Genomic DNA, 18,137 nt, shown 5'->3' with positions numbered 1-18,137 from the left:
GTTTGGTAAGACACAGTTGTTCTGTCTCAAAGTAAACCCAAGATGGATTGAAAAGGTAGGCAAATCACGATACTTATAAAAGACCAGAAGAGGATAAAAGAGGGGAAAAGCTTTATAATTGGAGGAGGGAAAGTGTTTATAATGAATCTAAATCAATCACTTTTAAAAATTGAAAGAAATTTAAACATCTGTACAGTAAAAGAGGCCATCGACAAAGTAGAACAAATGAGAAAATAGCTAAAATATATTGCAATATGCATGGTAGACAAAGGGTTAATCTTCATGATAAATATGGAATTTCTCTAATTAATTGAAAACAAGCAAACCAAAAGAGACAGATGTAAAATCACTAATGGTCAATAAACACGTAAAAGATGAGTTTTAGGAGGCTCAGGAGGAGAGGAGCAGGGAATGCAGAGGGACTGCTAATGGGTATGGGTTTCTTTTCCGGGGTGTTGAAAAGTTTTAAAATTAGATTGTAATGATGGTTGCACAACTCTGAGAATGTACTAAAAACCGCCGAACTGTGCACTTTAAATGGGCGAAGTTTATGGTATATGAAATATATCTCAATAAAGCTGTAAAAATGAGAAAAAATAGTAAAAGAAATGCAACTTGGAAATGTAATATTTTCATCTATTAAATATACTGGCAAAGATTTAAATGATTGTTAGCACCTTGTTTTGGCAAGATTTGTGAGAAAATCAGCACTCACATGGTTTCAATGGTCTGAGTATGTAGTACTTTTATTTTTTTTAAAGAATGATATCCTTGTTTAAGCTCCTGAGCTCTGCTAGTCACAGCTGTGTGACCTTGGGCAAGTCTCAGCTCCTTCATCCATAAAGTAAGGATATCAGTACTCTTCTCACAGGGTGGTTACAATGGTTAAATGAACTAATGTGTATAAAGTGCCTGACACAGAATTAGCACTCAATAAATGTAGCTGTTTTGTTGCTGTTGTGGTCTTGTATTCATTTCTGAATCACCAGAAACCAACATAATGTAGGGCATACAGTAATTACTCGTTAAATGTTTGTTAAATGAACAAATTCAACAGCCATTTAGAGTGTCAATTCAAATTCAACAACCCTAAAAGTAATACATTGTATTCAGAGATCCAGCTCTTAAGCCAAGTCAGAAATTACTTACCGTCTCTGAACCTCCATTTTTCTCCCATGGAACCGAGGGTAGCATTAAATGAAATAAAGCAGATGAAGCACTTAGCCCCATGGAGCCAGGACGCTGGCAAGTGCTGAGTAGCCATAATACGAAAACATGCAAGAAGAGGAAATACAGCAAACATGAGAAAGTCACAAAATTTCCAGAAACTCACCGGGCTGTGTTCTCCCTGATTTCATTCTGAGATCCATGACTAACTCCTTTGTTTTAAGCTTTAGCTTTTGTTACTCAGGTGTAGAGATTGTAATTCTAAGATCAGTTTAGCCAAAGCCATGTGGTACCACGCCCCATTCAGGCCTCTCCCTGGTCAAATGCTGCAATCTCCACAGAATACTTGTCACCCATCCCTGCTTTCCCTTAGGAATTGCTCTCAAGGGACCAGAGGCCCCTGCTCAGCCCCAAAATAACCCCATCAGAGTCTGGCCTCCAACAAACTCATGAGACTGTCCTGTTATCATATGTTTATCTGTGTGCCATGCGCTGTGCTAAGACTTTAGATTAATTATTTCATCTAAAACTCCTCAAATTCCTATGAGATGGACAACATTATTATTCCCGTTTAAAAATGAGCCAACTGAGGTTTGGTGAGGTTAAGGAATCTGATTAGCATTTATCCAAATACGTTGTCTAAGCCTATTTGCTAAGAGTTGGCTGGTCAGGAGGATGTCAAAATCATCCCTCAAACTAGGGAATCTTCACGATTCCTCTGGTTAAACGCACACATAACAGATAATATAGTCAGTCTTCGGGAGGTTTCAAAAACCAAACATCTGATCAAGCTGACCTGGGGTGAGGATTAGGGTGGATAGGAGAAGGATGTTTTAATCTCATCAGGAGAAACCTAATCCATTCCATTGTCACCTAATCAGAGAAAGACAGAGATCTCAGAACAGAAACTTTTAGTGAAGGCCGCACAAGAAAGCTTTGGTGCAAGAATTTCAAGCATTCCCTCTTCCTTTGTTTGGCTATGGTTCTCAAAGTAGGGTCTGAGGCTTCCTGGTGAGTCAGCCAACCTGGTCATGCTGGCAGCTGAGAACCAATCCCAGAATGGACAGGTGCTGTTCAATTCCACAGACTTTCATTCTTTTTTCTAGTCAACCGTTATTGGCTACTAAAGGCTACCATAATATGGTATTTGTAAACTGAAGGCAAAGCATTTTCAAGCAAAGTTGGACTTCTGCTTTTCCGGAAGAAAATTTGTTATCAGTGTCAGTTTAAGTTGCTTTTTCAACTATCTTACACTTGTGTTTTTTATATTTGTGGAATCTCCTTTGGGTGGCACTTCTGTTCATTGTTTCGGTGCTTGGGTAATTGTTACACTGTTAGCATTTCCGCTGTCATTTTGTCTCTTAGCAAATCTTGGTTATAAGAGTGCTTTTCCCCTAGGAAGGTAGGAGGGTTGGGCTTCCAGTACTGGTGACTAGGAAATTCTGACCAACTCTCCCACTGAGGAAAACTAGCAGAACTGGAAAAATCTAAAAATGTCTTCTTGAAATCATTGGAAAGTTAACAAGTTAGTGAAGACTTACTGAGCCAGGGTCTGGGAAAGGAGAGGAGTTAAGGAATGTAAGCCCCACATGTAGGACCACTTTTCTGGTGGGGCACTTCCTGAGAGGGAGCTAAGAGGCTGAGCGGTGATTTCAGCAGCCTTGGGTAATTAGGGGAACGGAGATGGGAGTCGAGAACCTACTAGGAGAGAGAGCACCTCAGCCCAGTAAACAACTCTCACTTTGGATTTGGATCCCAAAGGACTGCACCCAAAAGCAAAGGTGACTAGAGTAGACAAGCTCTTACAGAGATGGAAACTCAGCTTCAGACCAGCTCAAACCCTGAAATTGTATTAAGGCGACCCCAGATGCCAGTGCCTCCAGGTACCCGGCAGGAAGCAAAGTGAATGCTCTCTTTGGTAAAGAGATCGCCAGTCTAGGTCTCAAATTGTTTCTATGAATGATTATGCAAATACCATATTCAGTCCACAGATGGAAATAGTCACACATAGTAGAAGACAAGGTAATATGAACAAAAACCAGCAGCAACAAAAGACAATTGAAAGGGACCCAAAAGAACCTCAGATGACATAGTCATCAAATTATTTATCATGTTCAAGAAGATAAACAGAAGATTGATAATTTTGGCAAAAAAGGGAAAGTATACAAAACTACAAACTGAAAATTCTATAACTGAAAAATATAATAATAAAAATTAATAACCCAATGGATTGGGTTTAACAACAGATCAAATGCTGCAGACGGTGGGGGCCAGACTGGTGGCCTGGTGGTTAAGCTTGCACACTCGGCTTAGGCAGCCCGGAGTTCACAGGTTCAGATCCTGGGCAGGGACCTACATGCTGCTCATCAAGCCATGCTGTGGCAGCATCCTACATACAAAATAGAGGAAGATTGGCACAGATGTTAGCTCAGGGACAGTCTTCCTCAAGCAAAAATAGGAAGATTGGCAAGAGATGGTAGTTCAGGGCCAATCTTCCTCGCCGAAAATAAATAAATAAATAAATAGACAAAAGCTGCAGAAGAGAGAATTAGTAAACTTAGAGGTCAGAAGAAAATATCCAGAATGAAACACAAAGAGGCAAAATGATAGAAAAGTGAAAAAGGAGAAGAGTTATAGAAGAGAGAATGAGATAGTTTAATGTACAGATAATTGGAAAACAGGAGGGAAAGAGGAGGGCAGAAGAAATATTTGACATGACAGGGCTAATTTACCAAAAGGAATGGGGGAAAAAAAGGCACAGATTCAGGAAACACTATGAATTGTAAACAGGAAACCTCAGGAAAATTAAGGCTGGTATGTAGGTGAGGGTTGAGGGGGTGGTGACTGCCCTTTCAGCTATCCTCAAGTGACATGAGGTCAAATCAGGGCAGTACGAAAGCCTCAAAGAAACAAAACTGAAGCCAATTCAGTCCCTGTAAGAAATGGAGGAAGTGAAGTACAGTGTTGTCAAAAGAAAGGAAGAAAGAGAGAAAGAGAAAAGCTAACACCAAAGGAAGACAGAAAGTTTGTTAATAAAATCCCTAAACTAAAATTCTAGACAGTATGACCATAAATGATCTCACAGAGGAATCCGATGGCACGTGAGAAAGATGCAAAAGTACTGGCTTGTTGGGGAAGATATAGGGTATGGATAGAATTTAGAAAATGATGGGAATTAAGTCTGGGGCTGCCCAGTGGTGTAGTGGTTAAGTTTGTGCACTCTGCTTTGGTGGCCTGGGGTTTGGATCCCAGGCACAGACCTAGCACCATTCGTCAAGCTGCACTGTGGCAGCATCCCACATGAAATAAAGGAAGATTGGTACAGATGTTAACTCAGCAACAATCTTCCTCAAGCAAAAAGTGGAAGATTGGCAACAGATGTTAGCTCAGGGCCAATCTTCCTCACACACACACACACAAATCAGAGGGGGGCTGGCCCAGTGGCACAGCAGTTAAGTTTGTATGTTCCAATTCTGTGGCCTAGGGTTCGGTGGTTCGGATCCTGGGTGTGGACATGGCACTGCTTGGCAAGCCATGCTGTGGCAGGCATCCCATATATAAAGTAGAGGAAGATGGGGACGGATGTTAGCTCGGGGCCAGTCTTCCTCCACAAAAAGAGGAGGATTGGCAGCAGATGTTAGCTCAGGGCGAATCATCTTCGAAAAAAACAATCAGAGGGAGAAAGTCAAATACCATATGATCTCACTCATAAATAGAAGATAAAAACAATGACAAACAAACACATAGAAACAGAGATTGGATTGGTGGTTACTAGAGGGGAAGGGGGGATGATGTTCACCTGAAATTTATACCATGTTGTAAACCACTGTTACTGCAATAAAAAAATAATTTAAAAAATTTTTTTAAAAAAGAAAATGATAGGGGCCAGTCTGGTGGCGCATCAGCTGGGTGTGCACGTTCTGCTTTGACGGCCCCAGGTTCACTGGTTCAGATCCCGGCTAGGGACGTGGCACAGCTTGACATGCCATGCTATGGTAGGCATCCCACATATAAAGTAGAGGAAGATAGGCACGGATGTTAGCTCAGGGCCAGTCTTCCTCAGCAAAGAGAGGAGGATTGGCAGCAGTTAGCTCAGGGCTAATCTTCCTCAAGAAAAAAAAAAGAGTAATTCCAATAAATATAAAATGGTTAAACTTACCAATAAAAGACAAGAACTCTGTGATTGGATGAAATTATGAAACATGCTTAAAAATAAATACCAGCTAAATATGAACCTAAAGAAAGCTATATATATATTTATATATATCACAGTGGTAAAGAACTATGTTACATATTGGTTTAAAAAAGTCAATAGAACATGAATTATAGATATAATAAAGCTTTATACATCAACATCACAGCCTCCAAATACTATAATGTAACTGACAGAACTGCAGGAAGAAATATATATTTGCTTTTAACATAACTTCTTTCAAAATACATAGATCAACTAAACAAAAATTAAGTAGAAATATCAAAAATCTGGACAATACAATTAATAAGCTCAACCTACTGGCTATATGTAGAATTCTATTCCCAACCAACAGAAAATTACAGACTTTTTAAACATATACAGTACATGTTCAAAAATAGAGAATGCATAATACTCTAAAAAAAGTCTCAACAAATTCCAAAAATTCAGTATCATATAGACCATGTTTTCCAACCATAAGATGCAAAATTGAAAACTTTGTTTTTTATTGTTGAAAACAACACATCCTGAATACTTAGAAACTAAATTGCATTATTAAATAACCATTACATTTATTTTATTTTATTTTATTTGAGGAAGATTAGCCCTGAGCTAACTACTGCCAATCCTCCTCTTTTTGCTGAGGAAGACTGGCCCTGAGCTAAGATCCGTGCCTGTCTTCCTTTACTTTATATATGGGATGCCTACCACAGCATGGCTTTTGCCAAGTGGTGCCATGTTCGCACCCGGGATCCGAACCGGCGGACCCCGGGCCGCCAAGAAGAGGAACGTGTGAACTTAACTGCTGCGCCACCGGGCTAGCCCCAGTAACTATTACATTTAAAAAAGAGTGAAGGAAATTACTTAGAAATGAATAATAAGAAAAACACTACGTGTCAAAATTTGTGGGACAGGGGCCAGCCCCATGGCCGAGTGTTTGAGTTCACAGCGCTCCGCTTTGGCGGCCCAGGGTTTCGCCAGTTCGGATCCTGGGCGCGGAGGTAGCACCGCTCGTCAGGCCACGCTGAGGCAGCATCCCACATGCCACAACAAGAAGGATCCACAACTGAAAATACATACAACTGTGTCCCAGGGGGGTTTGGGGGGAAAAAGAAAAAATAGGATCTTTTTAAAAAAATTTTGTGGGACAGAGCAAAAACAGTATTTGGAGGGAAGTACATTATTTTAAATATACTTTATACATAATATATTTTTTAGGAGATAAAATTGTCCAAAATGAACGGGCCAAGCACCCCAGCACAAGAAGTTAGAAAAAGTCACAGAGCAAGCCCAAAGGGTAAAGAAAGGAGAACAATGTGGATCCTGTGAGAGAAAGCTAAGAAATAATAACACAAGAATCAAAACTACAAAAGATTTGTTGGCTCTTACACCCTGTGGAGACACCCATGGTCGATTATACCATCTTGCAGAACTTTTAAAAAAATTATGCAAAATCACCAGAGAAAATTTATCTATTCATGGGTAAATAGGTAGATAAATACTGTAACTCTGCTTGTGACCCTGCAGGTATATTGTCTGGAATGCACTACAATATTGTGAGGAAATGATGAAAATTGAAAAGTTACCCAAGTGTTTGTATTTTAAAACGAATGTAATGGTGTATGGGAATGCCAGTGTTTAGAAACGCTTTAGGGATTTATTTGCTAGTACGTAGGCTTTCATCATCTTTCCAAAAAAAGTAGGGGGCCAGCCTGGTGGTGCAGCAGTTAATTTCACACATTTCGCTTTGGCGGCCCAGGGCTCGCCAGTTCAGAGCCCGAGTCCAGACATGGCACCACTTGGCAAGCCATGCTGTGGCAGCTGTCCCACATATAAAGTAGATGAAGATTGGCACAGATGTTAGTTCAGGGCCAGTCTTCCTCAGAAAAAAAAAAAAAAGAGGAGGATTGGCAGCAGTTGTTAGCTCAGGGCTAATCTTTCTTTAAAAAAAAAAAAGTGAATTATTTCGTCATGTGATCACACATTTGGATAAGACATTTCTGAAACATTTAGTTTTTGTCAGTGGTCTCACATTGCTTTCTTGTGGTCTTCAACTTGAGAAAATATAACTGGCGTCACCATCAAAATGGGCTATTCTCAGAGTATCCAGTTGCTGCTATCCTTGTAGTCATTGCAGGAAGAAAGTTGCTATCACGGAAGTGGATGAAACTTTCAAATCTCTCTTTAATTTGACTCAGCCCTCAGCATCATTTCACCCGGCACATCCCTGACTATGTAGTCCCCTGTTTTCCACGGTTTCAGTTACCCAGGGTCAACCACAGTCCAAAAATATTAAATGGAATTTTCCAGAAATAAACAATTCATAAGTTTCAATTGTGCACCGTTCTGAGTAACGTGATGAAATCTTGCGCTGTCCTGCTCCGTCCTGCCCTAGACGTGAATCATCCCTTTGTCCAGCATATCTACGCTGTGTGTGCTACCCTCTCATTAGTCACTTAGTAGCCATCTGGGTTATCAGATCGACTGTCCCGATAGTGCAGTGCTTGTGTTCAAGTGAACCTTATTTTCCTTAATAATGGCGCACAGCCCACTTTATCATTAGTTACTGTTGTTAATCTCTTACTGTGCCTAATTAGTATATTAAACTTTATCATGTGTGTGTGTGTACTGTATAGAGAAGAACATAATATATACAGGGTTCAGTACTGTCTATGGTTCCAGGCATCCACTGGGGGTCTTGGAACATATTCTTTGCAGGAAAGAGGAAACTACTTTACTTCCTATAGATAGCTCCTGGGAAAATCTCACTTTGTACTCCAAGTTATAGCTGGAGCGTGTGTGTATCTATCATGTTTTTCCAAGAATAATAATCTACATGTATTGTGACAAAAATGAACATGTCAGGGAATTAAAAGTTCATCATGGATCAAAACATTCTATAATCATGATAAGCATTTAGCAAAATGTGAGGCTTAAATTCACACATCGTGTGTGAGATAAATCAATTCCACAGTCCACTTGCCTGATGTATTTAACTAACTCTGTCTTCTTTTTGCATTTATTTATAAATTTTAGTCATATTATCAAACTAGCAAGATTAAAAAGAAATTTGAGGGGGCCGGCCAGTGGCTCAGTGGTTAAGTGCATACGTTCTGCTTCTCGGTGGCCCAGGGTTCGCCAGTTCAGATCCTGGGTGCGGACATGGCACTGCTTGGCACCCCATGCTGTGGCAGGCATCCCGCATATGAAGTAGAGGAAGATGGGCATGGATGTGAGCTCAGGGACAGTCTTCCTCAGCAAAAAAGAGGAGGATTGGCGGCAGATGTTAGCTCAGGGCTAATCTTCCCTCCCTCAAAAAAAAAAGAAAAGAAATTTGAGGGGGCCAGCCCAGTGGCCGAGTGGTGGTTCTCGTGCTCTGCTTGGGCGGCCCAGGGTTTCGCGGGTTGGAATCCTGGGCGCGGACGTGGCACCATTCATCAGGCCATGCTGAGGCGGCGTCCCACATAGCACAACTAGAAGGACCTACAACCAAAAATACACAACTATGTACCAAGGGGCTTTGGGGAGAAAAAGGAGAAATAAAATCTTTAAAAAAAAAAAAAAAGAAAGAAAAGAAATTTGAAACTATATTTAAGGGAAACAAAATCCAACTTCTGCTTCCGCTTTATTCTATTGCAATGTATGAGTAACTTAACTAGAGAGCAAAAAGAGCCTCTTGCAGCTATGTTGTCAAAACATTTAAAGTGAGTTCCCTATTTAGGATGAAATGATGTAATGTCTGGGATCTGATTCAAAATTATCTGGAGTGGGGGAAGCAGAAGAAGGTATAAATGAAACAAGATGGTACAGCAATTGACAATTGTTGAAGTTGAAAGATAACTTTATGGGGGTTTTATTATACTATAGCATGAATAAAAGACCAAGAACAGACACGAGTTTTAAGATCTTTTTTGGGGGAGCCAGCCCGATGACACAGCAGTTAAGTGCGCACATTCCGCTTCGGTTCGGATCCCGGTGAGGACATGGCACCGCTTGGCAGGCCATACTGTGGTAGGCGTCCTACATATAAAGTAGAGGAAGATGGGCATGGATGTTAGCTCAGGGCCAGTCTTCCTCAGGAAAAAGAGGAGGATTAGCAGCAGATGTTGGCTCAGGGCTAATCTTCCTCAAAAAATAAATAAATAAATAAAATAAAATTTAGTCTTGGCTGTTCTTGGTCTTCTACTCTTTTTTTTATTTTAATTTTTTATTTTATTTATTTATTTTGAGGAAGATTAGCCCTGAGCTAACATCTGCCGCCAATCCTCCTCTTTTTTGCTGAGGAAGACTGGCCCTGAGCTAACATCTGTGCCCATCTTCCTCTATTTTACACATGGGATGCCTGCCACAGCATGGCTTCACAAGCAGTGCATAGCTCTGCAACCAGGATCCAAACCGGCGAACCCCAGGCCACCAAGGCAGAATGTGCAAACTTAACCACTGCGCCACCAGGCCTGCCCCTGGTCTTCGTTTTTACGTATACATTTCAGAATTAACTTGCCAATCTAACACTGGTTTTGATTAAAAATCTATTGAATCTATAGATCAGCTTGTAAAGAATTGTCTTTTCTGATATTAGCTCTTTCTACTATAAATATGGGATAGTTGTTTTTTTTCAGGTCTTCTTTAAGGTCTTTTAGTACGGTTTTATAATTTTCTATGTACAGATTCTGTACCTATTTTTTTAGATTTATTCCTGAGTATGTCATAGTTATGTTGCTATTTTAATGATTTCCTTATATAATTATATCATGTGATTGTTGTTGGTGTGTAGAATTGCAATTGGCTTTTGTACGCAGGCCTTGTAATCAGCTACCTTGCTATACTCATCTATTACTCTAATAACTCGTCTATGGATTATCTTGTGTTTTTTAATGAAAATAAGCATATCATCTGAGTATAACAACAATTTCATTTCCTCTCTTTCAATACTTATGCCATGAATTTCTTTTGCTTTTTTTTAAGATTTTATTTTTTTCCTTTTTCTCCCCAAAGCCCCCCGGTGCATAGTTGTATATTCTTCGTTGTGGGTCCTTCTAGTTGTGGCATGTGGGATGCTGCCTCAGCGTGGCTTGATGAGCAGTGCCATGACTGCCCAGGATTCGAACCGACAAAACGCTAGGCCGCCTGCAGTGGAGCGCATGAACTTAACCACTCAGCCACGGGGCCAGCCCCGCCGTGATTTTATTATTGTCTTATTGCAGTGGCTGGGACCTCCGTCACATTGTTGAATAGAAATAGTGATAGTTGGCATGCATATCAGGTTTATGATTTTAAAAGGAATGCTTTTTTTTTTTTAAAGATTGGCACCTGAGCTAACAATTGTTGCCAATCTTCTTTTTTTTTTTTTCTGCTTTATCTCCCCAAACCCCCTCCTGTACATAGTTGTATATTTTAGTTGCAGGTCCTTCTAGTTGTGGCATGTGGGACGCCACCTCAGCGTGGCCTGACGAGCAGTGCCATGTCCGTGCCTAGGATCAGAACCGGTGAAACCCTGGGCGGTGAAGCAGAGCTCGTGAATTTAACCACTCGGCCACCGGGCCGGCCCCAAGGGAATGCTTTTAAAGTTTCCACACTTAAGATGTAACCTGTTGTAAGTTTTTTGTAGGTACTTTCTTTGGTTTACCATTCTATTTCTAATTTATGTTAAATTTTGTCAAATAATTTTCCTACATTTATTAAAATGTTCATGTGATTTTTTTTCTCCTTAATCTGCTATTATAGTGAATGATATCTATAGATAATCTAACATGTAGATAAACGATTCCTCAGATAATCCCAACCTGATCATAGTACATTGTTTCTTTTATTCATTATTGGATATTACTCACTAATTTTTGTTTTTTTAAAAGATTGGCAGCTGAGCTAACACCTGTTGCCAATCTTCCTTTTTTGTTTTTCCTTCTTCTTCTCCCCAAAGCCCCCTAGTATATAGCTGTGTATTCTAGTTCTGGGTCCTTCTAGTTGTGGCATGTGGGATGTTGCCTCAGCATAGCTTGATGAGCGGTGCCATGTCCGCGCCCAGGATCTGAACCAGCGAAACCCCGGGCCATCACGCAGGGTGTGTGAACTTAAACACTCGGCCACGGGGCCAGCCCCATCACTAATATTTTGTTTAGGATCTTTGCACCTATGTTCACAAGTGAAATGGGTCTGTAATATTCTTTCTCTGTTCTTCTTATCTCTGGACTCAGTATCAAGGTTATATTGGCCTCACGGGATTGGCAAGAGGTCAGCATTCCCCCTTTTTCTATGCTCTGGAAGATGTCCTATAAGATTAGAATGACCTGTGCCCTGAAAGTTGACAGAATTTGCTTGTGCAACCATCAGGGCCTGGCGTTTTCTTTGTGGGAGGTTTTTACTGCTTCGATGTTTAAAAATTTTTCATTGTGAAATAATCATAGACTCACAGGAAGTTGCAAAAAAAAGTACTGTAAAATCTTGTGTACCCTTCACCCAGTTTTCCCCAATGGTCATATGTTGTGTAACTGTAGTACAATGTCAAAACCAGAAGACTGGCTTTGGTGTGGCCTCACAGCTTATTCAGATTTCATCAGTTTTCTATGCACTCCTATGTGGGGGTGTGTGTGTAGACCTGTATGCAGTCTTATCTCATGTGTAGATTTGTGTAACCATCACCACCCCAATCAAGATATCCCTCTTACTACCCTTTATAGCTGTAACCACCTCTCCCCTCATTTCTGACTTCCGGCAGCTACTAATCGCACTTCATCTCTATAATTTTGTTATTTCAAGAGTGTTGTATAAGTGGAATCATACAGTATGGAACCTTTTCCAGATTGGCTTTTTTCACTCAGCATGACTCCCCTGAGTTCTATCCAAGTTGTTGTACAACATATCAATAGTTTGTTCTGTTTCATTGCTGCATAAGCAGTGCAGGGGTACGAATGTAGCACAGACTCAACCACTGAGGGACATTTTGGTTGTTTCCAGTTTGAGGCTATTACAAGTAAAGCTGCTGGGAACAATCACGTGCAAGTGTTTTATTTTGTGAACGTAGTTTTCATTGCTCTGGGATAAATGCTCAAGAGTACAATTTTAATCATGACGAGATTACTTGCCTTTTTGTTTTTTCTCAAGTCGATTTTAGTCGTTCTATTTTCCAGGAGGTTGTCCATTTCATACAATTTGGACATTTATTGGCATAGTCTATAACTTTCTCTTTTAAATTTATGTTTTTTATAGTCATATTCTCTTTTTATTTATATTATTCATCTATGCTTCTCTTTTAGTCTCATTAAATCTTACCAGAGACACATGTATTCTGTTAACTTTTTTTTAAAAATACTTTTTTCTTCCTCTTTTCTGGCTGGAACCATGGAGGGTACAGAAGAGAAATAAAACAAGGTTCCTGCTATGTGAGAAAGCCTTAAGAAAGAGTGAAGGAATTTTGCAAAGCCAAAGATCAAATGTCTGAGAAAGAAGTTTGGTCAAAAGATGCTTCAAATGGCAAGGAGGAAGCTTATCTATGAAAAAGCTAAGCACTATCACAAGGAGTATAGGCAGATGTACAGACCGAGATTCGAATGGCTAGGATGGCAAGAAAAGCTGGCAACTTCTAGGTACCTGTGGAACCCAAATTGGCATTTGTCATCAAGATTAGGGATACCGATGGTGTGAGCTCAAACGTCTGAAAGGTGTTGCAGGTTCTTTGCTTTCACCAGATCTTCAATGCCACCTTTGTTGAGCTCACCAAGGCTTCAGTTAACATGCTGAGCATTATGAACCACATCTTGCGTGAAGGTACCATAATGTGAAGCGAGTAAAGGAATTGATTTATAAGCGTGGTGACGGCAAAATCAGTAAGAAGTGAATTGCCCTGACAGATAGCACACTGATTGATCAGTCTCTTGGTAAATATGGCCTCATCTGCATGCAGGATCTGATTCATAAGATCTATACTGTTGGAAAAAGCTTCAAAGAAGCAGACAACCTCCTTCAAACTATCTTCTCTGACGGGCGGAATGAAGAAAAGCACCACCCATTCTGTAGAAGGTGGAGATGCTGGCAACAGGGAAGACCAGATCTACAGGCTTATTGGAAGGATGAATTAAGGTGTCTACCATGATTGCTTTTGTAATTTGGTCAGTTAATAAACAATGACTGATTTCAAATTGAAAAAAATAATTTTTGATGTTGATTCTGTTTCATTGATTTCTACCCTTAATTATTTCGGTTATTATATCCTTAGGTCTATGTTTCAAGGTTTATTCTGTTGTTTTTTCTTTTACATTTAGCTCACTAACTTTCAGTTTTTCTTCTTTTCTGGTATAAATATTTAAAGCCATGCATTTCCCTTGAGATTCTATTTTCTGTGCATCCTACAAATGTTAAATGTTGCATCTTTATACTAATTTAGTTCTATGTGTTTTTCAATTTGCAATGTGATTTCTTCTTTGGCTCATGACTTATTTAGAGGTTCCCTTGTAAATTTCTAAATATACAAATAGCTTTATCTTTTAACTAATAACGTCAAACAATAGTGGTGTGATATGTTATGATACTTATTCTTTTAAATCTGTTGAGATTTGCCTTATAGCTAGTTAATTAATTTTTTAACAGTTCTACTGAAATACAATTCACATACCATACAATTCACCCACTTAAAGTGTACAATTCAGTGCTTTTGAATATATCTACAGATATCTGCAGCCACCATTGCAGTCAACTTTAGAGCATTTTCATCACCTCAAAAAGAAACCCTGTACCCTTTAGCTATCATTCTCCTAATCCCCCATTTCCCTCACCCATAGGTCTAAGCAACCAGTAATCTAGTTTCTTCTTTATAGATTTCCCTATGCAGGAGTTTTATGATTGGAATTATATAGTATGTGGCCTTTTGTGACTGGCTTCTCTCATTTCACATAATGTTCTTAAGGTTCTTCCAAACTGTAGTATGTATCAGCATGTTATTCCTTTTTCAGGCCATTCCTTTTTTATGGCCAAATAATATTCTTCTGTTGTGTGGATATACCACATTTTGTTTACCCATTCATCTGTTGATAGATATTTGGGTTGTTTTCATCTTTTGACTATTACAAATCATGCTGCTGTAAACATTCATGTACAAGTTTCTGTGTGAACATATGTTTTACTTTTTTGGTGTATATACCTAGGAGTGGAATTACTTAGTCACATGGTAACTCTGTTTATGGTCCTTGTCTGAGGAACTGTCAGACTGTTTTCCAAAGTGGTTGAACCATTTTGCCTTCCAACTAGCAGCGTATGAGAGTTCATATTTCTCCGCATCCTCACCAACACTTGTGATATAATTTTTTTTAATTTTTGAAGAACTTGAGAAGAATACATAAATTCTCCAATTGTTGAATGCATTCTTCTACACATGTCCTTTAGGAAGAGCTGTTTAATCATATTGTTCAAATCTTGAACTTTGCTGATTTTATGGGGCTGCCAGACCTATCATCAATTGGGAAAGATATGTGAAAATTCTCCTATATGAAGGTGAATTTAGCAATTTCTCCGCTTAATTCGATTAAGGTCAGTTTGTGTATGTTTATGCTATTTTCTTAGGCGTACATATGTTTAGATTTTTTTTTTTTTTTTGAGGAAGACTAGCCCTGAGCTAACTACTGCCTGTCCTCCTCTTTTTGCCGAGGAAGCCTGGCCCTGAGCTAACATCCGTGCCCATCTTCCTCTAATTTATAGGTGGGATGCCTACCACAGCATGGCGTGCCAAGCAGTGCCATGTCCACACCCGGGATCCGAACCGGTGAACCCCAGGCCACTGAGAAGCGGAACGTGCGCACTTAACCGCTGCGCCACCGGGCCAGCCCCTGTTTAGAATTTTTATATCTTCTTGGTGAACTGAATCATTTATCATTATAAATGGGGATCTTCTTTATCCCCAATGATGTTTTTTGCCTTAAAGTCTATTTTTCTTCTGATATAAATATATCAGTACAAGATTACTTTGGTTAAAATTTACCTGAAAGGTCTTCTTTCCTCTTCCATGTCCTCATGAATTTTTTTTTAAACCCTGACTTTAACTGGTGAGTTTTGTCCCTTTATGCTTATTGCAATTATTAATACATTGACACATTTACAGCTTCTCTTTTATTTAATTCAGCCTGCTTTTCGTTCTCCCTTCTTCCTTTTTAAACTTGATATCTATATTGTTTTTCTAATAAGGTGAGAACTTTAGTTTACATTCATGTCCTTTGGTGTCTCCTTACCCACTATGATGATATTATCTGAATTTTTATTTCTGGCTTGTTATCAAAATAATTTTTCCTTTTTTGAGGGGAGAGAGGTATCCATTTTTTGTTTTCTTGTTTTAAGACTACAGCAAGCCTTCCAAAGACTGATTAACTTTCTTCGATCTCTCTTTTCTTTTTTAAAGATTGGCACCTGAGCTATTATCTGTTGCCAATCTTATTATTATTTTTTTCTTCTTCTTCTTCCCAAAGCCCCCCAGTACATAGTTGTATATTCTGGTTGTAGGTCCTTCTGGCTGTGCTACGTGAGGCTGCTTCAGCATGGCCTGATGAGCGGTGCTAGGTGCACGCCCAGGATTCAAACCTGCGAAACTCCGGGCTGCGGAAGCAGAGCGCACGAACTCAGCCACTCGCCCACAGGCTGGCCCGAACTTCTTATCACTTACAGCATCTCCTGGGTTTGTTTCTCTTCTTGAATTCTCTCCAAGTACACTTTCTATGTGAGTTTTGTGTGGCAATTCTTCCGAGGCTTTGCATGCCTGAGACTATTATTATTACAGCTTCCCATTTGAATAATAATTTGGATAGTTTAGAATTATTTTCCTTCGATCCCTTAAGAAAAGATTGATTCCATTGTCACATTGTATCCATTGTATCCACCATACTACTACTACAGCACAACTATCTATTGTAATGTTGCCGTTGAGAAGTCTAATTTCCATCTGATTTTTCTTTTTTTTTTTTTTTGAGGAAGATTAGCCCTGAGCTAGCTACCGCCAGTCCTCCTCTTTTTTGCTGAGGAAGACTGGCCCTGAGCTAACATCCATGCCCATCTTCCTCTACTTTATACATGGGACGCCTGCCACAGCACGGCTTGCCAGGCAGTGCCATGTCCATACCCGGGATCCGAACCGGCAAACCCTGGGCCACCAAAGTAGAATATTCGAAATTAACAGCTGTGCCACCAGGCTGGCCCCTCAATCCAATTTTTTTTATCCTTTTGTAAACTCCCTGTTCTTTCTGATTAGAAGCTTTTAAAATTTTCTCATTTCAACTGATAGTCTTAAATTTTGCTAAAATGTATTTAGACTTTTTCTTATCCTTCCTTTTTGGCACTTCATGAGCCCTTTCAACCTGAGGTCTTTCATTTTCCTTTAATGCTGAAAAAGTCCTTTCATTTAAAATATGTTTTTTACTCTAATATTCCCAAAATGAGTATTGGCACTTCTGCTTCTTTCCTCCATGTTTCATAATACCTTTTTTCCTATTTTCTATTACTTTATCCTTCCTTTCTTCCTTCTTGGAAGCTTCCTCCATCTCATCTTAAATCTCAATAATTCATCCCTCAGCTATGTGTATCAACTATTTATCACATCCATGATGTTCTTTATTTTATCTATTATATTTTTCAGGCCAATATTTTCACTTGGACTTTTTTTTATGATTTCTTGCTTATTTTTCATATTGCTAATACTTTTCTTATTTCTTTAGTATATTTATTTTTCTTATGTTCCACCTCTGGGCCCTTTGTTTTGAAGATCTCTTTTTCTGATAATATGGGTGATCCGGTATGTTGGTTTTCCTTTGAAGTAGTTACACTCATGTGATATCTTCTTAATTCCGCCTGTCAGCTCATATTCTCCTGGGGTTATTGACTCCACTGCCAGGGAATGCTTCTTGGGGAAGGGGGAGAGGAGAAAGGTTGGCCCCAGTCTCAGCCCGTCCCAGTGAACATCACAAAGCCTCTTTGGCTTTGCCGTCAAATCTCTGAGAAACAAACGGAAACCTCCCTTGGGGGCTGGGACGAGTAGACGTTGAGGATTCAATGCCCAAGGCCGCTCAGGCCCCATCTGTTCCCCATTACCCTGATTTGACCACTGTGGACCCCCAGGTCTGGGCCACGACCCCAGATTTCTGAAGCAAGTGGGCAGGGAAGAACTGAACCAAAGGGAAACAAAAGCAGAATTTAAACTGTTTTTACTAATTTATCCTTTCATAGCCCTGTGGGCCACCGTCTATTTCAGGCTGCGTATGTATGTATGTGTGCGTGTGTGCGCGCATGTGTACACACATCAATTAAAAATAATCTTCCTGGGGGTTTCTTCCTTTGATTTTGGCTCCTTATCTTCTGGATGTATTTCAGCTGGACTTTCTTCAGGCCTTGGGGGAGGAGGCAGCAGCTGGTGCCATTTTGCCGTTTTAGTCGGAAGTGGAAGCACATGTTTAATCTGGAGTCCAAACTCAAATAAAGATAAGTTCCTCAAGAAATTAAGCATAGTATTCCATATGACCATTAGTTCCATGCCTAGGTATATACCCAAAAGAATTGAAGGGCCAGCCCCAGTGGCCTAGTGGTTAAGTTCAGCATGCTCCACGTCTGTGGCTCAAGTTTGGTTCCCAGGTACAGATATACACCACTCATCAGCAGCCATGCTATGGCAGCAACCCACATACAAAATAGAGGAAGATTAGCACTGATGTTAGCTCAGGGCAAATCTTCCTCAGCAAAAAAAAAAAAAAAAAAAAAAGGATTGAAAACATATGTCCACAGAAAAACTTGTATACAAATGTTCATAGCGATA

The 18,137-nt window shown here is 39.8% G+C and overlaps 1 pseudogene; it reads left to right on the top strand.

Moving 5' to 3' along the window:
• Nucleotides 1–12,736: 12,736 nt before the first annotated feature.
• LOC103540148 (large ribosomal subunit protein uL30-like) lies at nucleotides 12,737–13,494 on the top strand (annotated as a pseudogene).
• The last annotated feature ends 4,643 nt before the right edge of the window (nucleotides 13,495–18,137 follow it).

Source organism: Equus przewalskii, chromosome 2, assembly GCF_037783145.1.
Source record: "Equus przewalskii isolate Varuska chromosome 2, EquPr2, whole genome shotgun sequence".
Classification (NCBI taxonomy): Eukaryota; Metazoa; Chordata; class Mammalia; order Perissodactyla; family Equidae; genus Equus; species Equus przewalskii.
Note: the sequence above shows the minus strand (reverse complement) of the source record. Positions and strands in the feature narration are given on the sequence as shown.